A 21,375-nucleotide genomic window follows, 5' to 3' on the forward strand; every position below is an offset into this window, starting at 1 on the left:
TTCAAATATACATGCAGAAATAATTTCCCATTGACAGATGCAATACAAGTTCGAAACGTACGAAACTAAAACCGAATAATATTAGAGCTTGACAATACCATTTCTGGTTTCGTACACTGAGACCTGTCAAAGAGAAACTTTAATTTACTCGGGAATACTGAAAATTGATTAGCCTCTATAAAAGTAAGACACAATTCCGTTGTCGAACGGATGGTAGCATTTATGAGCTAATTTCCAATTTATTTATGTACAGCTCTTGTATTAAATTCTGCTTTAAATGCAGATGCTTGGCTTTAAAGGACTACAAAACCAGACACGGTTAATACCGGGATTCCAGACAACTGTATTTAGTTTTGTCAATATTCATGATTTTCAGGGAACAAAACCTCGGCGAAACGAGTAATGCTGATGGGGTTTTTGCACAGTTACGTCCTCTGGAAGTTTTCGTATCACCTGCACAGAACGGCTTAAGGAAGTATATCGGGTTTATATGGCGAAGATGGACGGTGCGGCTCTTTTTTTGCCCATAACTGAGAAAAAAATGTAGAAATTGTGAAACTAAATTTTTCCATAGTATTAGTATTATCTTATTTAATCTTTATGTAAAACTAATGTAAGTTTTGAACATAATACAGCTGTATTAATTAGAAACAGAAACCAATAATTCTGTCTGACTTGAGGATTAATGTGGCAACGTCGCAATCAGCCGACAGCAAGGAGGGAATACATTTGAAAGACTTGATAAAAACGAAATTGATTTCAAACATATACATTTTTCCTAAATCTCATGTACATTATTATCAACAATAAATTATCCGCAACAGATGATTTTTTGTAATGTTTTTAAAAAAACTAGATTAATTAAGAAAGACTAGGAAGCTGTGATATATTTATTGGAATAAAAAATACAGTTGATAAATCCTTTTAATATACTTAGCGGTTTATAAAAACATCGTAATCATTACCCAGCAATATTTAGGGTTACATAAAGTTTTCTTGATTAATATAATTAGTAGGTAATACTTGAGATAAAAGCATTTGTACGGAATAACAAAGGAACATAAATATTTCTCAGCAAACTTTATATCTAAAAAATTAGTCATAGTTGCAAAACGTTTGTAACATTACTAAAATAGAGATTAAAAACACGAACAGTGAGTAATAATGTAATTTCTATCACAGAACCTTCAAAATTGCATCCAACATTTTCTTTGACTTGAACGAGCGATGGGCGCGAGTGTCATTTCATTTCTTTAGAACTAAATTAACATAATTCTTGTTGTTTTACCAGTTCACATGATTTACGAATTTTAAATAAAGGATACAAATCGTCGTGAGGATAATATTGTACATAGTTTACACACAATACATTTTTGGACGCGTACGCATTTTTACCCGAATTTGACGCGCAATATCTCCGATGTCCGAGGTCTGTAGGTTCGCATTGTGTGCAACTACTAGTCAATTATTAGCGCTGTTGCCACATCTACATAGTCTTTATGCGTTCATTAAATATAATTTAAAACAACTTAAACATTATATTTTTATGTTGTTAATTAATCAATATGTATGTTATGTGCATATGAGTAGATTTCTTTGCTATATAGATAATGTTTATCGCAAATAATTTCGTAAGAATTTAATTTTTTCAAATTGGCAGCGGGCTTTAGTCCTATAAGAAAAGCATATGACCCCCCCCTGCGCTCCTCACTCCCCTCGGACCCTGATATACCTCCTTAATTAGGAATTTTGGGAGAAGCATATAAATTAAAAATTCTCATTAAAATGCGTGCAAGCAATCGAGATCGAACGAATCTTTTTCACAACTAAAATAGCAAACCATAGAGAAATATATTTAAAATAGTGGGAAAACGAGACATTGCATGAAAATGTAATTTTAACATATTTCTCTTTTATTTGGTTGGTTCTCTCTAACGGAAAACTGAAGTGTGACAAAAATGTTTATACTGCTCCAAATTAAATTCACAAGTGAAGTTGAGGCTAGAGAAAAAGGTCCATTGGAATAAAATGAAAAAGATATTTAGGAAAGATTGTAAATAAAGTTGTGGAAAACCGATTTTCGATATTTTCGTTGTAAAATGCAGGTAAAAAATAACATAGTTTTCCGCAAAAATTGATAGAGTTTGCTTTCCCATTTGACTACCAAAAACAAACGATATATTTGTCCCCATTTCCGTTTTGATGTAGGTAAATACATAAAGTTTTCCCTTGACGCATGTTTTTCTTGTTTTTCCTCCTATTTCGTTGGTTTAGGGAAATTCCTAGTATTATTTCAGCATGAAAGGGAAATTTTATATCAGGTGTTTATATTGGTTTGGTAGTAGCGGATAATCCAAAGATTTCAATCGTCCCTCAAGCTCGCAAGCGTATAAACTAAATTTTTTATGTCCAATGTAAATATACAGAGTGTCCCACTAAGGCCGGCGAGGTGCGATATTGGAGAAAGTATAGGTCCTAGAGCTTCGGGAAAAAATTTGATATATGAATCGACCACGAGAAATCGCTGGAAATAGTTTTCAAGTTCGTAGCTCGGCCGCTAGGGGGCGCAATCTCTTGCAAGAAATAGACAGAATTTTATGAAATGTACAAAGCAACGTAGATATTTTTGTTATCACGAATTAGAAAAACGGGTTTAAAGTTTAAAAATCACTAGCAATTGATTATTTTATATAAATAATAATTAATATAATTTCATTTACTGATGTACTTCCCTGTGTAACTTTTTTTCTATAGCCAATTAATCATTTGCATCTCTTTTAGATTTATTTGATACAAATTTCATTTTTTTAATTTGATTTTTGGAGCAAAAAGTCAAATAAACACAAAACCATCGAATATCCAAACAATTGCGAATTAAAAAAAATACAACCCAGCATTGGACACCGAAAAACGATGCGGCGGCCTACAGCTTTTGTCAGTCCGTTGATATTTGGAAAGCGACCGGTTCGGTTATAACAAAGAAGCGTGCACACACGGGACTACCAATCAATATTCAATCAAAAGCGATATCCAATTTTCAGTTGCTACCGCACACTCAATTATTTTGCAGCCAGGCACTTTCCATTAAGACTAATGGAAAATGGGGTTACTGGAAATTCGTGCATGCAGTTCTGTGAAAAACTGTCGCCGGATTCCGCGATTGCAGTTGGCCAGTTGATTGTTTCGTCGATATATTCAAGGCGATATTTTAATGAGGTTATGAATTCAATTGATTCACCGTAAATTGTTACGCTAGATGGCGTAGTGGCCACCATTCTGGATATGTAAATGCCGGCAAATTTAAATTCATGAATATTGTAAACCAACATGTACTTGATAAATCAAAGCAGACAAATTTATGAGATGTAATTTTTTAAGTGTATGTATTAATCTAAACCTTTAGAAATACTTCTTTTGTGTATAAATACCATTAAAAAAACACATTTTCAGTATTCTTTCGAGTACGAAATGCAACATGCAACACTTAAAAAGTTATAGACGAAGATAAGCAGATCGATCTCATAGTTTCTGACCGACTATAAAAACTTTCCTTCGTGTATAAACCTACTAAAAGCGGATAAACAAAGCGAATACAGTAGGGATAAAAGGGGAACTTTAATTCGGCAACGTCGCAAGGAGAATTTTTATTACCGTACGACTATATCGTATTTTCTAAACACACGAGCTTAAATTTAACTCCGAATCTAAATGAATTATGAAGCCAAAGGCAGCTCCTAATGTGATTTTGAACGTGTTTATATAGAGCTAATTATTTCTAGTTGACGGCTCTGTGCCGCGTTATTAATTAAATCTACTTGCACTATGACGATATAACGAACTTATTTCAATAGCTGGAAGTTATAATACACATCGAATTATCCGAAAGCGACGTTGCAGTCTCGCAAAGCGCTGGGTATGGCGTTTTACACACAGGGGTGGAAATCGAAACTGTAAAACCGGTTTAATGTTATTTTCTCGACACTCTCCCTGCGGCAAAATAGTTAGGGGGAAGCCGGAGATAATAGAGAATTGCTCAATAGTTCTTAGAGATGAAGACTTCCTCGTTAAGGGGTGAAATATACTCTTGGAATCACCAGAACGAAGTGGGGATAACTGCTTTTTGTTCGCGGTAAAATTTAATTTACTTAAATAACCAGAATTTATTAATTAGATAAAAAAAAGAGTCAAATTCCTCACAATATTTTTTATTAACGGATAGTGTTGGACTGTTCGTATCAATACAATATACAGTGCGCCCTAATATTCCATGTACATCGAACTACCACAGATTCTAGTGGTCGAAATTAAAAAATCCTCTATTCTCAGTAATTTGTTCTGTTGGTAAATGTACAATTGGTGGTAAAAGTTTTTAAGACGCGTTGTTGAGCCTTGAGGTTTCCCCCAACGGTTCCAGTGACTCCAAGAGAGACGGGGGAGGGGCTTGAACGCTGAAGCACCAGGAAAAGAGTACATGGAGCTAACGAGTGGTCGAGAGGTGTGTGTTTAGAGGTACTCACGCCGGGAGATCTCCGACGGCAGCTCCACTGTGCAGGCAGCAACGGCAACACAAGAACACGTCAAGTCATGTCAACATACGGCACGTGCCATGGGCAATCGCACGTGCAACGATCATCTAAGTAAGGTAACAGTCGGTCTCTTCTTCCTTGCAGGACCCCAACGGCAAGCCGCTGAAGCGTACACCAAAAGGGTCGTTTCCAATTTTTTATAATCCACTTCAATGAATTTTATTGGTTTTCGGTCGATTTGTGTAAAAAAAAATGCAGGTACGAAATATTTAATTTAAAATTACCGCAATATACAACGTTTTTTGCAAAAGATACGACTAAAAAAATATGTTTGACGTCTTGTACCCCAAATACAAATTGAATACCGCCTTTACTATCGGAAAGTGCTTAAGGACCACCCCGTATAACATTTCGAACACAATTCGGTGCAAATTACTGGGAACGATTAGCCGTCCCGCGCCGAAAATCTAGTGCCCATTAAAAAACTGCGCATCGTTATGAATATCCGCTATTAAACGGACGATCGGGACCGACACGACCATAAACAAAACCGACGGCAGCCGTTAAACCGTCCTGCGACACGCCAACTGCCTTTAAAATTTAAATTCGATAATCTACTGGCCCGCTAAAACAGAGGCTTGCCGTTTGGAAATCATTCAAACTCCCATTTGCCACACCGTACATGATAATATAATTATTAACATCGACAATTCGACCTATTTTACAAACTGGCGGTCTCTATGTCACATCACAAAATACAGTAATGCGTACGTTAGTCCAGGATCGCGTGACAAACGGCAGAAAATCAGAGGTTTTTGCCTAACCGGTTGACAAAAGTCGTCGCATACTCATGCACTTCGCGTACTTATACATGTCACGTATTATACGATATGTCGCATACTTATACATGTCATATTATGTCGCACACTTATATAACATATATATTTTCATGTTTCACGTGTATAAACTTGGACGAAAATAAATATACGACATGTAATGTGTAAATATACAACGTATCGTAAGGCGTGTGATATGTGGCGTACCGCATAAGTATGCGAATTGTATAAGTATGCGAGTGTATCATTATACATGTAATAAAAATATGCGACATGTATGCGTATGCGATTTGTCTTATACGAGACGTAGCATACTTATACAATATATCACATACTTATACGGTTTACTATATGTCGCATACTTATGCGACATGTCATTACTAGATGTCGCATGTTTGTTTTCGACAAGTCTATGTATACACTAGATGCATAAATGTTCTAACAATTCGTTGAAAATGAATATATCTTCACCATATGCGACAAGTATAAATATGCGACAAGTGTAAATATGCGACAAGTATAAATATGCGACAAGTATAAATATGCGACAAGAATAAATATGATGCGACAAGTATAAATATGCGACAAGTATAAATATGCGACAAGTATAAATATGCGACAAGTATAAATATGCGACAAGTGTAAATATGCGATAAGTATAAATATGTCGCATAAGTGTACGACCGCCGTAACTATACGAGAAAGTCTATTTAAATTAAGAAATCTATAAAAATGTAATTCCAAAGCTGCAATAAAATGAGCTGTGGTTGTAAAGAAATATCAAACAAGTTTAAATTTTAATTCTATTTTGAGGTTATAATGTTGTTGAATCGATACATTACGTATATACAAGGTGTCCCTTAATTCGATTGCCAAACTTATACTGGGTGTTTCTTACCTTCTAAATCAATTGAAATATCAGTAATAGATTTGACACGTTTTTTATTTGTGGCTCATATTTATACACAAAAAATTGAGTTGAACATTTCCATAGCTACTTAGCTTGTTCCTTTGCAAAATGTTCCAACAGTAAAAATTTTTTCAATTACATTTTAGGTAGTTTACATAACCCGATTTTTACAGCTATATCATCTAAAAGAAGTCAGATTTCTAATTCGTTTGAACTTTCTGTGTTAATTTTGACCAACCTGCATAAGCTTTTCAGTCTAATTAAGAGTCACTTTACACAGAAAGCTGTTCTTTGACAGATTTTATTTTCTAGGCAAAAATTTTATGCAAGAAATTTATCTTAGACGACTTGAAGCTGGCAAATGCTCGACTACGTGATTTTCAACGGCAAAATAATAATCCTGGACTAACATTCAGTGATTGGGTACACAATCTACGGTAGTACAAAGAAGCTTGTCGTCCAATTTACAGTAAAGCCTACAGTACAGCCTAGACCGCAGCAGTTTTGAACGGTCGATTTATTCAATCCAATCTCATTCATCTAAACCGTCATACAATTTGGTAGTCGTTCAATGGTGTCATCGTTACTGTTAGGTGATAATGTAGAGTGAATAACCTGAATCGGAAGTATAATTCTTTTAATGTTCTTATTAATGTTAGCAAAATAATAAACAAAATCAATGACATGGCGCCCAACGTGGGGTCACGATGTCAGAAATGCCAACGAATAATATAAATCCAAGACAACAGTCTTTAACTTTAGATGATTGTAGATGCTGGAGGAATTGACGGCTCATCAATAGTGAGCCATTGCTGCTACAAATATAATGGCAATAATGAGTTGCCTAAAATTCTTATTCTTATTGATAACTGATAGATCTCTTCACTAAAATCTGCAATATAAAAGCTTGTATTGCTATTTTTGACACGATCGAAGATTCATATTAATTTTTGAAAAAATGGTGAAATCAAGTTATGTAAACTATAACATCACAGATCCTTAAAAGAAAGAAAAAATGTTTCTAGAAACGTCAGCATGGCATGACAATCACATGATTATCGCCATTCAACTGTTTTTCATATATACAGGGTGTAAGAAGTTTGACTGTCATAACTTCAGCATGAGGTAGAGTAATCATAAATGAACAAAAAAGTTGTATATTATAGGGGCGTAAGATTAAGAGTTTTCAAAATACAGTGAGTATTAATATTGGGGAGTTTCATCACAACGTGACAACAGCGCTCAACCTAACGCTACACAGCTGGTGCATGCCACGTGTGCACACAGCAGACTTGTCCTACGGAAAAAATGTAAACAACTATTATTGTGAAACATTTTATTCAGGACCCATGTCATATAAAGGTTTTTTGTTTATTTTAATGTATTCTATCGTCTGTTAAAATTAAGTCAGTCAAACTTATAACACCCTGTATAGTCTTTTTGCACATATACAGAAGCTGAACCTTCAATTGACAAAGAAAAGATGCGAAAAAAAATTTTCGGTAGACATCGAGTGAATAATATTTCTCTAGTCCTTCTGTCTGGCAGACCTGTACAAACATACCAAATTGTATGAACCAAATAAAAAAAAAATACAGTTAAATATACACTACGCGTCCGTAGCGTAGGATTGTGCGCTCTCACAAATCGGTACTTACTCTGGTGGCGCGCCCCTGAGGTTGAACGTGACGAAGTTGATCTTGACTCGTTGTCCAGGTCCGGCCAAGAAGGTGTACACGCAGTTTCTCGAATGGCTCCGGGGATTATCGAATTCCGGGGCGTGGAAGGTGCCGTTAAGGGGACCTCCTGGTCTACTCACGAACGTCTGGTCACACTCTGAAACAAAGACGTGGCTAAATAAAGGATTCCGCCAGAAAAATATAGCAGGTTGGTTTTTACAGGGGCAATAAAGACAGAAAGTCGAAAAAAAAAATTACTCGACATTTTTTCCGCTAATACGGCGCCATCACGTTCGAACATTGAAGCGAAACAGCAGATTTCCCCAGTCGTCTGGTGTCAAACGGTCGTCAAAAGCCATAGCATTTAATTTTTACATAATTGACGAACTACATTGACAAATAAATGGTGACAATAGCACAAAAGAATAAAGAGCTACAACATCACACACGATAATGGCATCCAGTTTTTATGATGAAGTGATCAAAAGATGATTTTCCCTAACCAGTGTCGTTTCAGCATAAAAGAGATTGTGCAACCTGTATCGCCAGCACCCCGAAGAGTTAGCTGACAATTTAATTTCCTCATAAGCCCGTTGTCGCCATCGTGAGCCGGGCGAATTTGTTTCAACATTTTGTCATCGCTGTAGTTATTAATTCGACCGCGATAAAACCGCCCTTTCGTAGTTCGGATTTGCATAAACATGATGGATGGTTCCGAAATGATTATGTGGCGTGCCGATTTGGTTTTGCCGTTTTTACATCAGCGAACAAAGAAATTCGGGGGGAATTTACATTTAGCGGACGTAAATATGTGTATCCTCAAGGTTGTAGATAATAAAAATGATAATTATAGTACTCATATAGAGGGTCGCTGATATACGGGGTGTTCCATCTAAGAGGGATTCTTCTGTACCTCTGTAACTGTAAAATTTATAAATGTTGTCTGGAATCATGGGGGTCATGTACACAAAATATTTTTAGCTTCACATGGTGATCTATTTCACATTGCATTTTTTAATTGCTTGCTTAATATTAGGTAGTTTATTAAATGTACATGGTGTTTAAAACTTACTGTTTCAGAAGAATCCCTCTTAGGAGGAACACCCTTTATATGGAAATACAAAAGTTCTCTATTCTAACAATAAAACAATGCAATGATGAATAACAGTCAAGTGAAAGCGATTCAAGAAATGGGACTAAATAGAAACAAATAAAGAAAAGATACCACATGAGGTGTTAGGATCGTCTGAGTTCGTGACAGAAAGAGTCTCGATTGGACTCGAGGGAAGAAAGGAACAAAAGACAAAGGAAAATAAAGAACTAATCATTACCTTTATCAGCGACAGAGAAGGTCAAGGGTTAAGATAAATACAGAAGACATTAAAACAAAACAATACTAAATAAATTCGTTGAAGCAACATTTTCTATTTAGCGAATTGACTTAGCTTTTAATAAAATAGCAAACAAATAGTAAACTGCTGTTTGACAAGAGCAAAAAAAAATTACCATTACTGGTCATTCTAACTCTACTATTCTCTATAGCGACCACGTAGACCCATCTGTTATTTTGTAAATTGCTTCCAGATAACGAAGAAATATCTAAAAATAAATTCCGTCAGCCCCATCGATCGGGTCGCGCGAATATGCAGCACGATCCTGAGTTTTTTTTTCCGGGCACATCGCGACCCGCTCGAGATAAAAGAAGGAGGTGATAAATACGTCGGCATCGGGCCGTCCGGAATTAGCCAATCAGTGGAATAATAAATCTCTGGGAGAGCACTGTAAACGCTGAAACAACTAAAATGTCGTCGGCGGTATTGATTCGTCGTAAATCCTTCCCAACATACATTCGAGGGGACAATTTCCAATTATAACGGTCCAGAGTGGGATTTTCCAACATCTCCCTTGTAAAAATCATACGTATTTTTTATAGATATATAAAAAAATTTATTGGCATTTCATAAGTAAAGGGATGCTATACCACGCAACTATATGATAAAAGTTGGAATTTGTTCACCAAATTCAGAAGAAAATTGTATTTGGTTTCTTCGGCCTGACGTGAGAAAACCTTGGGATTTATTTTCCTCTAAATAAGCAAAAACTTGTTCAAAGGCAACGAATACGCTTGAATTCGAGTCGTGTACATGCACTGGCCAGAGACCTCTGCTCTGGTTATACAACTGCAAGATACCATGGCCGACGTTCGATCCCGCCACAAGTTGGCTCAGCCAATTCTTGGGGACTGCTCGTCGGCGTTTATTCTAACAGCTGACCTCTCTGCATTTGAGATAATTTTTTACTGCACAGAACTTTCACTATTAGACGAGTTTAACCCGAAAAGAAACCCTTTGCTTTTAGATATTTCCACTAATTCTTGAAACACTGACGCTCTATACGAAGTATCTTTTCTTTTGTTTTGGGCGTTGGATGGAACGGGAGAAGTTCCGTGTTTATCGCTTTTGTTCCCGATTAGGAACTGGAAATTGAAAAGCTCGCTAAATTAGTTTGTTAATGTGCAGTTAGCTTAACGCTGCGAGTTCGAAAACACGATCGAATATTCTTTATTAACGTTAACGCGAAACGCTGCAACTCGAGAATAACACCGCTCGCAAAAAAAACAGGAACGAGAAAACAAAATGTTGAATTAACGGCTGCTCGTTTGTGCCACCAATGTCGTAGTAAATAGAACTGTAATTCGTGAAAATATGTTTGTTAGTAAACAGTTTTCAAGTCCGCTGTCACTATTTCTAAATATTCCTTTTTTACAGAGATATTTTATTTATTAACTCTTGTTCATTATTTTAACGGTTATTCGAATAAACGTGTTTAAATCTTTGAACAACGGTTTTTCTGGTTACGCGGTTCTTTGGTCGTCTTAGCTAACGGCTACACCTACGATTCCCCGCCTGTATTATCTCCAAATCGTTACAAATAACTCCTAGCTGTGGCAGAGAAGGTCGATCCGCAAAATCGGGCGTTAATCAACGCTGCAGTTCCCGTTCGTCGATCGCGAGTCGCTCTCAACGTCCTGTTTAAGGGCTATCAATGAAATATACAGGCTAGATGGCATCTCGTGAAATAAGACGCGCGAGCCTCGAGATACGGCGAGCAATTTGGAGCCTTGCCACGAGGTAGATCGATGGCGCTGTCGGACGGACGCTGTAAGAATTAATTGACCGCGAGGAGATACTCCTACGACTGAGTCGATTGGCTCAGGTCGGGCCTCAGGCTGAGATAAGAGGCTTGCACATTTTGCGGACGATTATGATCGTTTTGATGTGTTCACAACATAACTGAAATAGTTTTTGAGTAAATCCAATAAGTAGTTTTAAAAATGTATTAGTTTCAATTATTATACTAGGCACAGGAATTAAGGGATATTTAAAAAATTCCAAAATTTTGGGTGATCTTCAAAGAACTTTATTCTCTCTACGACCATTTACCTCCAAGTTACAGCTCTTTGAAAAATCACCCAAAATTTTGTGATGAATGTTCTTCAATATTAAAAATCTAGATATGACACGGTAGATCTAGGTAGACAAGACTCCTCACCAAATATCCTCATAAGCACAATAATATTCTGCACAACTCACAGACAATTAATTAATCAAAATTGAAAAACAGCAATTTGTATGTAGGCACATAGGTGTATTAGGACATGATCCCATACAAACATAATTATCTTCACGCAAATATTTTTGCAGCCGGAAGATAAACAGGTTCGTGGAAAAGATGAAAGGTAATGTATTCATCACTCGCATTACAAACACATTTCGCCTACGCTTACGACATTCCCGCCCCCCTGCATGTCGAATTTAACGTTATACGCATTTGCTGTGGTGGTTTGCGTTTTATCAGGCGCGTTCGGGGGTGATTCCGTGGAAGCGCTGCCGACTGGGATTCCTCCCAACTCGACTTGCAAAATTCGTTTGAATACGTGGGCTCCTCGTAGCTCGCCTCTACATCTGTAAAGTGTTTACAGTGGTGGTCACGGTTACCGTTACTATGCAGTTTGGGTTCCGTTTAGTCCAACCGTAACCAAATACTAGCAATTCACCGCTTTTTTCTCGATAAACGTAATTTGTTTAAGTGTGGTGCAAAATTGTTACTTACATACGTGTTTTTCAAAAAATTGTAAAAGTTTATTTCGGACTAAAGCTTACAAATGGAAATAATATTGAGTACATTTTCCCTATCTTTCAATAGTAATTAATTATATTTTTTTGTACCTAAATGTTATACCATTTCCAAGTTATATATAGTTCTAATTCGGATAAAGTAATCTTATCAAAGACTTCAACTAATGCATTTCGTATGAGGAAGTTATTTTTCAGCAGCAAAAATGGGCGTTTACCCGTTCTTAAAGTTGAGCCATACATTTTCGAGGCGTTCTATAAATTTCACAAATATGAGAGAGGGAAGAAAAATGGATATGATATTTTACTTGAGCTCGAAAATACAGTGGCCAAGAAATAAATTTAATGCCGTTTTATATATGAAACCGTGTCCTGAGATCTAAAAAAAATATCTGATTCTAAGAGCGTCCAGTTAAATAGACTACTTAGGAAAATCAAGTTCTCACACTTATGAAACAAGATTAAAAATAAGATGAGCAGCATCTACTAAATACAGTGATACAAAAATATCTAACGAGCGTTCAAATAAAAACGTGGTCGAAGTTGGCTCTGACACATTGGACGTAGGGAGTAGCTTATAGCGACCAACTTAACCTCATTTCTCAACGAGCTGTATAGCAGCTGTCAGTTTCAATAACGTTAATGACTATATAACTTTATTTTAAAGAATAATCGTGATAACAATAACAAACAATTAAAGGAGCTGCTGAAAGTGTCCCCCTCCTTGTTCCAAGCACTTTTCACACATGTTCATCAAAGAATTAAAGACATTTTCTAAGATGCTCGGGGTATTGTTAATTTCACGAATCTTGTCTATAAGTCGAGCCTGCAGATGGTCTAAATCAGGAATAGGCAGTTCAAAAATAGTGTTTTTAAGGTAAGGCCACAAAAAGAAATCACACGGCGTAATATCACATGACCTCGGTGGAAATTCATGTTCAGCATTGAGACTTATTAGTCGATTTTGGAAAACTTCCCTCAACATATTCATCGTCTCGCCTGCCGTATGTGCCCTTGCGCCATCTTGTTGAAAGTAAAAGTTTGTAATTTCGTTTTCTTCCAGCTGGTTAACAAAAGGAGCGATAATTTCTTCTCTATACCTTTGCGCAGTAAGAGTACCATTAAAAAAAATAGGTCCATAAATCCTCCTTCGATTGAGAGCACACCAAACTCCAATTTTTTGAACGTGTAGAGGGCCCTCGACAAAAAAGTTATCTGGTTTTTTAGAAGACCACATTCTCATATTCTGTGAGTTTACGTAACCACTTAAATGAAACCAGGCTTCATCAGAAAAAAAGGTGATATTATGAAGTTCACCGTAGTTGTTTAAAAACCATTCACAAAATACAGCCCGTCGCGGAAGTTCTTGCTGACAAGTTAAACGATAGGAGAACAAACGTAAATCTTTTTTTAACACTGTGTGGCAGGTACCGATTGATACTCCCACCATTTGTGACAAAACACGTACAGAAGTTCTTGGCGCATTTTCCATTATTTGTTGGACATTTTCTTTTAATTATTCAGTCCGCTTTTTAGGTCGGCCGCTTCCTTCTTTTCTTGTTACACTGCCCGTTTCACGAAAAACATTAACACAACGCTGAACTGCACTTTGAAAAATTTTGTACTCAACAACGCCGGGAAATTGATTTTGAAATTCTATGAAACATTCCTCAATAGAATACTTCCATATTCCATCAATCTTGCGTCCATTTCTAAAGTAGGACCCTATGATAAACACTTTTTGTTCTTGAGAAAACACCATTTTAAAAGCTTTTTAAAACGAAAATATTCAAATTGATAGCGGCGATATAGCGCTTTGACAGATGACGTTTAAGTTCATTTGCTATACGCTACGCCCTACGTCCAAATTTTCAGAACCAACTTGACCACGTTTTTATTTGAACGCTCGTTAGATTAAATGATTTACATGTACACTAATATACTATACTTTATACTCTAGTACTTGTACGCTTTGTTTACGTAATTTCCGAAGGTACAAGAAGCCGATGCTCCTTACCAATATGTTAATTATTTCTAGTGAGATGCACTGGCACTTATTTTTTGGCTTTTATAATCTCTCAATCTAATCATTGCGCTGTAATAATTATGTGACACTAGTTGCATAGGCAAGGAAATAAAAATATTTATCTGAGCAACTCCAGAGTCCATTTCAATTAATAGACATATTTATCTACCTCAAATTTAATTTATACACAGAGCACCATTTTCATTATAGTCACTGGTACAGCATCCAACTGGTGATAAAGCGTCTGTTCCATATTTAAACGGGTTTCCAACGCCATTAAAAAGTTGTTTGTGAAGTTGAGAATTTGCATCAATAGTTATGTACACGCGGTTTATATCGCACGTTGGAGCAGCTCTGTTTGAATAGAAATAGGCTCGGAATCGAGCATAGAACCAGACAGTTAAAATGATCTTATAAAAGCGAGTTAGTTACTCTAGGTACCGTAAAATAAATCATATAAATTAGCAAGAATTAGAAATAAGTTGAAAATAATATACTGTAGACGTACCTCAAGATTAAAAAGAGCGTGGTAATTTATTTATTAGTTCTCGGAACGGATGGGCCAAAAAGTAAAATATTTCAGTCGACACCAATTATCGAAAGTTAAGGGCTGTCAAGTAGATTTAGCGTCGTCCTTCGGAGAAATTTAGCAATATTTTTTTAACAAGTTCACTTGTCGGGGCCATGTGACAGTCATCTGTCGCGTCCGGAAGGCGCCACCCTATGCTGGGACAGAACAAACAAACCCATATTTTTAATAACGCGCGAAACCACGAGAAGAGCGTAGAGGTTCCAAATTAGAATTAAATCAAATTGTTAAATTGATAATAATTGGAAAGGAAAGTAATAGATCAAATAGCTGTTTTTTAGGCGGATTTTCCAAGCTATTAAGAATATATTAAATGTGATGGACTAATCCGTCCCGTATTGCTATGCGGAGTCACAAGAGGAAGGTATAGGGTTGTTTGTAAGTTTAGTTTCAAAATTATTTAGGCAAATGTAAATTCATGCCATTAGACAACTATTAACATGGCATAGTTATGCCAAAGCGTCCCGGTATACAGGGTTCCCGCCAGTAAGATAAGAACAGAAACTTCTCCCCCCTGGGCGTGCCGAAGCGAGGTGTCGAATTCAGGAGATATCTCCGAAGAAAGCAGTTTTTCTTTAGGTTCCAGATTGAGCAGTCTACTTAGTTTTAGAGTATCGGGTTAATTTAATAATGGATAAACAGCCTTATTGCTTATTTTTTCGTTTCAAAGTGACCAAATCTAGCAAATCTTATGAAGAAGTTTTCCAAAGCTTAGTGAAATATTATATTTTTTCTTCCGCAAAGAACAGCGCTTTTAAGAGAACAATTCATCGGCCCATTTCAAACTAAAGCACCGGCAGCTTTATTTATAGCACCAGCGACAGGACAAAGGGCGTATCTAGGTCCTAATTAAAACATTTCCAAGGGATCCGAAGCCAGAGGACGAGGGAGAAAGGGCGGCGGAGCCGGTTCAGCGTTCAGACCGTATGGCGATCACGTAGCCAGCCGCCCCCGGACGCTGATGGCGAGACGTCGAGGTGAGGAATATCCACTTTATGCCGAGAAAATAAATAGCGGGGGGCGTAGGGAGCATGTTCCGATACTGAGCCGGGTGTCTCTGAGGATTTTCCACGGTTCGAGAGGTCGTCGTCGGTAAAGGAAGGACGGGAAAGGGGACTCGATGATAGGTATTGTTTTCGAAAGACAAGTAAAAAATACACGGCTAGTACTATTTTCTAAAGGTAAGTATATCGGTTAAAATAAATACATGCCCTCCCTACGGACGCCGCTGGAAATCGGGTTTTCTTGAATAACTTTTAAAGTACTTAATACAATTTAATAAAAATTTTATGTGATGGACACTAGTAAGGACCTTTTAAAATAGTGTCCTCGAAACATGTTTAGCTTTTTTAATTTACTAGGGGCGGGCTAAGCTTTACAACTTAATGCCTAAATTTTTAACACCCTGTATGATAAAGACTTTAAAATAATAGATCTGGGTAGCTTCAACCTTACACTAAAAAAAGGTACTCTTATTTATTGTCGATAGAATAAACGGTTTACGAGAAAAAGAATAATAAACGAATTCATGTTTTATTTTAAATAAAAAGGGCCATGATTTCTATTTTTTTTTCTCGACAACAAAGTGCGATAGGAAAGTCATTCAAACAAAAGGAAAGTACTTTAAAAGTTATCAAACACTTTGTATAACCGAGATATTTAGATTCAGGTATCCGTGCCCCGTAAAGCCGCATCGGTAAAAGCGTCATATATCTCCAAAAACAAGGGTTCATTGTATGGGAAGCATAAATAAATACTACACAGCAAAGCGCTCAGGTTTCGTGACACATGAAACCCTTTAACGGCGAACGCTTGAATTTAATGATAGTATCCGCCAGATCGGACCCTGGGGCCCTTTTAATCGCCGTTTCACCGCGTATCTACGCGGGGCGGACGTAAACAATGTTCGTTTGTTTTTCGTGAATATTTTTGGGTTTGTGGGGCGACAAGCCAAGGACGTATGACAGATCGGAATTTGGTCGAGTTTTTAACTCCGAGCTCAGAGCGGGAACTTATAGTCTGGGAGCCAGATAGGGTTCCGTGGCCAATCACAGTGCCACGGCTGCAAACAACTTATTCCCGAGTATTTTGACCTCCTGAATCCAAAAAACTGGAAGTGGTCAGTTTAATTGTTATTAATAAGAAATGACAAATGTGCTAATAAAAATTGTGAAGCTTCTAGCCTCTCTAATTTTAGTTTGGCGAAAATTCCGACCAAACATCGTCAAAGAAAAAGTAATTATGCTATTTAAAACGATCCAGTCCATTTCCAACGGATCTGCATCACATAACAAGCGGACATTCGCGGCAATACGCTCCACATCTGCATTTCAATAAAACTATTAATCGCGAAATGACCCATCACGGCGGATTAGTGTAACTTAGTGATTTTATGCTTTAGTAATATCACATTATCTAGTTTAATGCAACTATAAATAAGGTGATTACGTGACTAATTTGACTGTGTACAGACGAAATTAGGTTAATAGGCAAGGGCAACTATACCGTGCTGTAATATTAACTTGTGAATGAATGCTGAACTCGACGTCTCCGTGGGTTGATTTTGTAGGTTTTACGAAATACACAAGGAAACGTAAAATAATGTCTAAAAGTCTATAGCCTCTGACAAATTGCAAAACTGTAGCTATATTTACACAGGCTAAAAATCGAAGAGTAAATATCTTAACACATGCTCTAAGTGGGATGGCCTTTGTTCTAGCCCTAAACTAACACGAATTAAAAATCATTTTGAGGAAATACTGTTGGTTCTCTGCAGATCGGCAATTATTTTTGACATCCACACATTCATATTACGAATACTACAGAGATATTTTTTATTAACTTGGTGATGATGCTGTTGGTAAAACTAAATTAAATAAATAAAGTAATATATTTCTTATACTTATTCATGGTTATTCTGTTGGTAAAATTACTGTAATGTATACAGAATGATGCACAAATGGTGACCAAAAATGAATCCCTGTATATTTTTGTATTAATTGTGTATTATCGTATTTATCTTCGTCTAATATAAGTATTGTTTATAACGACATTTTTTTAAAAATACAATTCAGTTTATTTCATAACCTATCGGCAACTTCACGCGGGTAATCATCCTCATAAATCTATGAATGTACTCTACCTACATCAGTAAATAGAGGATGCAAGTCTCGATGCAAGTATTTGAAATTGCGAGTTTGATTCTTTCGTGTGGGCATTATAAACTTTACTCACAGCATTCCACCAAACGTGGCATCGCTAGAACATACTAAAACTGCAAAGCAAGACTTCCGCTACTCGGTAATGGATTTGCAAGGTTAATTTCCCATTCAAATATTTGAACACCTGGCGTTATTTATGGCGGACGAACGTGATGCCCCCGCATGGAATTTCACGGAGTACGTGTGCTCGGGATTCACCCGAGCAGGGCAATTTGAAGCCGGGACGTTTCTTGCAGGAAGGGGAGTAAATAGAAACGGGACAATTAAAAAGATTTTCGAAGACGATACTGAAGATCTAAATAAGCGGTAAATAAGGGAAGAGTGTCGTGTGGCACAGTTCAAACAAAATTGATATTTACTCAAGAATATATTTCTAAATAATAGGTAATAGAATCAAACCACAATTTCTTCTATTTCTTCTTCTTCTTCTTCTGTCACGGAACGTCGTATTGCTAGAAGCGACTATTTTTATATTTGCTTATCGTGTACAAAAAGAAAGACGACTCAGTTTCCAGCTGAGGCGTGTCAATGCGTGTCATAAGCGTACAATTGGGAAAGGAGTATTATTATTTTCACATTTTGGTTATTGCAATGAGTGTTGTTTTAAAATAGAACATTGTACGGGTATTAGTGGATCAAAATCAGTGCGGTCGTAAACGACACAAGATATCAATGACATTTAGAGATATGACATATGATTTGTAGGTTATGTCTCTAGTGACTTTACTAATGATTACAGCAATCTTATCGATGACGCATCCCATTTTTCAATTATTATACTTTTATCAATCGACATATCTGTTTGTTGCTTTATATTTAACAATTTTCGAAATCTTCTAAAATGGTACGCCCATGAAGTCGCATTCCCTGCACGCCTTATCCTGTCGCAGACATTGAGAATGAGTCTCTGTCGACTATTTTAGCACTAGAGTTTATATTATTTTTAAACGAAGAAATAATATTCATCCAGTGAAGCATTCATTTTTAAATCGCAAGTCGAAACAATATGTCCACGCGCAAAAATTTTTACTCGTACTATCGATTACCGCTTAACGTCCCCCCATGAAAATCTCCCGAACTGTCCGCAAAAAGTGCCACCGAGACAGCGTAACTCGACCTACTTTGTGCTCATGGGATGGGATTGATCTCACAGATTGCTCCCCGCTCGAAGTGGAAGGTCCGACGTACACCGAGAAAAGTGTAACAGAAGCGAAAACAAAAGCATTCGGATGTGAAATAATGCGTCATGTCAACACTTTGTTAAAGTTTAATTAATTAAATGGAGCAAATAATGAAATTACATGAACAAATTATTAAAATATAAACGTAATAAAGCACATATATTTTTTTATTGTTCTTGTTGTGTCATGTTCATAATTAAAATCCCAAAATTTAAAATGTGACGAAAACCAATTGAAATGAACCACGAAAGTAAATATTGATTGATTGATAAAAAAGGGCTGCATCTAGTGAGCCTGGAACAGTCCGAAAATGAACCTTGAAATGCTTCATTCAACCAACTTTGGTAGACAAGTAAATGAGATCTCGTTAGATTCGTCTCAATGATATTATACTTCGTTCAAAAGACCACTTCTCTGGGTGTAAAGCTCGCGGTACATGAGCGTTTCCTTACCGCTCTATTACCGTTTGGAGCTTTTCATTTGGTGAGCAAAACGTGCTCGAGCGCATTTCCCAAAGAGCGCTAATGAAAAACTGTAGAGGGGGCAGGGCGGGTGAAATTGGATTTGACTCAACGGCGGGGCGTCAGAGTCGTTCGTTGGTCGGTTCCTTTGCCGAACTATTTTTCGAACGTACGGCGACACTGCCCCGCTCTTATCCCAGAAGGAAAAAAGCATTGGTCTGTTCTCGGCACTTTGATACGGTCATGTTATACAGGGTTTTCCGAGAAAAAGTGCGCAAACTTTAAGGGGGAACAGAAAAAAAATACTTGTGTTAGCAGAAGATGAAACATAGACTTTTTCGCCACAGTTCTGAATCAGGGCGATTAAAACAGATTCGAAAGTGTGGCGATTTTTGATAGTGGCTCATGGCCACTTGAAAAAAGTATTGTTTTCGCAGAAAAAGTTTCATTTTGACTGTTAATCTTTATTTAAAATAATATGATAGTAGACACTATACGGATTGATTATTTATTTAGATAATTATTGAAACCAAATTATAACTAAAAAATATCCCGTGTTTAACCGTATTTGCTCTCCTTTCACATTACCCACAGTTACAGTCTAGTTTATGATAATAGACCTGCGACCACGATTGTAGATAATTTATTAAGCCGTACCACAATATATTTCCCGGTCCACGTCCCAGTATTCGCGTTTAACAATTAACAGGGAGGTACGAATGAAGTTCTCACTAAAAGCTTCCACATCGCTATCACAATCGATTCGCTCTATTTTTAAACCTCCACTACCGGTTCAAAATTGATAACTCTTTTAGGAGTTTCACACTCGGCCCCGATTTCAACATCAATTCGCCGAGCTCCATATATCGATAATTAATTATATTGTCCGTTGCTGCATTTGGCTAAAATGATTTCATGGTGCCCATTTTCATTAAGTGGTATTTTGAAAAACGCATTCGGACAGTTTCGATGTTGAATTGAATACTGCTAACAATTTAATTTAATTGATGCAATGTTTTAAAAATTAGTTACTAGACTATACAGGGTGCAGCGTGTATAATCTATAAGGTTAGGTTACATTGTCAAAAAATTTGTCCAGTCAACTGATTTTGTATTTATATCGAATTCATTATTCACTTAATTATTAAATATTAAGCATAGTCCATCGACCCATCAGTGTTAAAAAGTGAAAGATTCCAGGCAAAAGTTTTTATTTTGTAATTCCACGATAGTGACTGTGTAATTTTTTAAAGAAGTAAAAAATAAGAATAGCGTGTCGATTACATTAAAAACTAGATTCTTATTTCTTACTTTGCTTAATTTTTTAGTTTGTACACAAACTAGTTTTACAATGAATCGAGAAAACAATGCATTTACTATTTTCGAACGTGTCGACATGGTGTTAGTGTATGGTGCAGCCAGAGAAAATGCGCTCGCGGCGACTAGATTGTACCGGGAACGATGGCCACAACGTCACCCCCCATGTGTAAATACAATCCTACAGTGCGTTCAGCGGATGCGAGATACGGGAAGTGTTATTCCTAGAGGAGAAAAACGTGGTCAGCAAGTGAACCTTTATGTTGAACATGCAGTGTTGGAAAATCTTGACGAAGACCCCACAATTAGTACTCGACGACTCGCACAGCAAGTAGGAACCTCATCTCGTACCGTACATCGCATCTTAAGGCGCCAGCTGTTGCACTCCCTATTATCTGCAACCAGTTTAACAGATTTTACCCCCGGATTGTCATCAACGAATGCGTTTTTGCAGATGGTTTTTACGGCAATATGCCAATCAAGTAGACTTTCC

This window comes from Anoplophora glabripennis, unplaced genomic scaffold (assembly GCF_000390285.2).
Source record: "Anoplophora glabripennis isolate ALB-LARVAE unplaced genomic scaffold, Agla_2.0 scaffold17, whole genome shotgun sequence".
NCBI lineage: Eukaryota > Metazoa > Arthropoda > Insecta > Coleoptera > Cerambycidae > Anoplophora > Anoplophora glabripennis.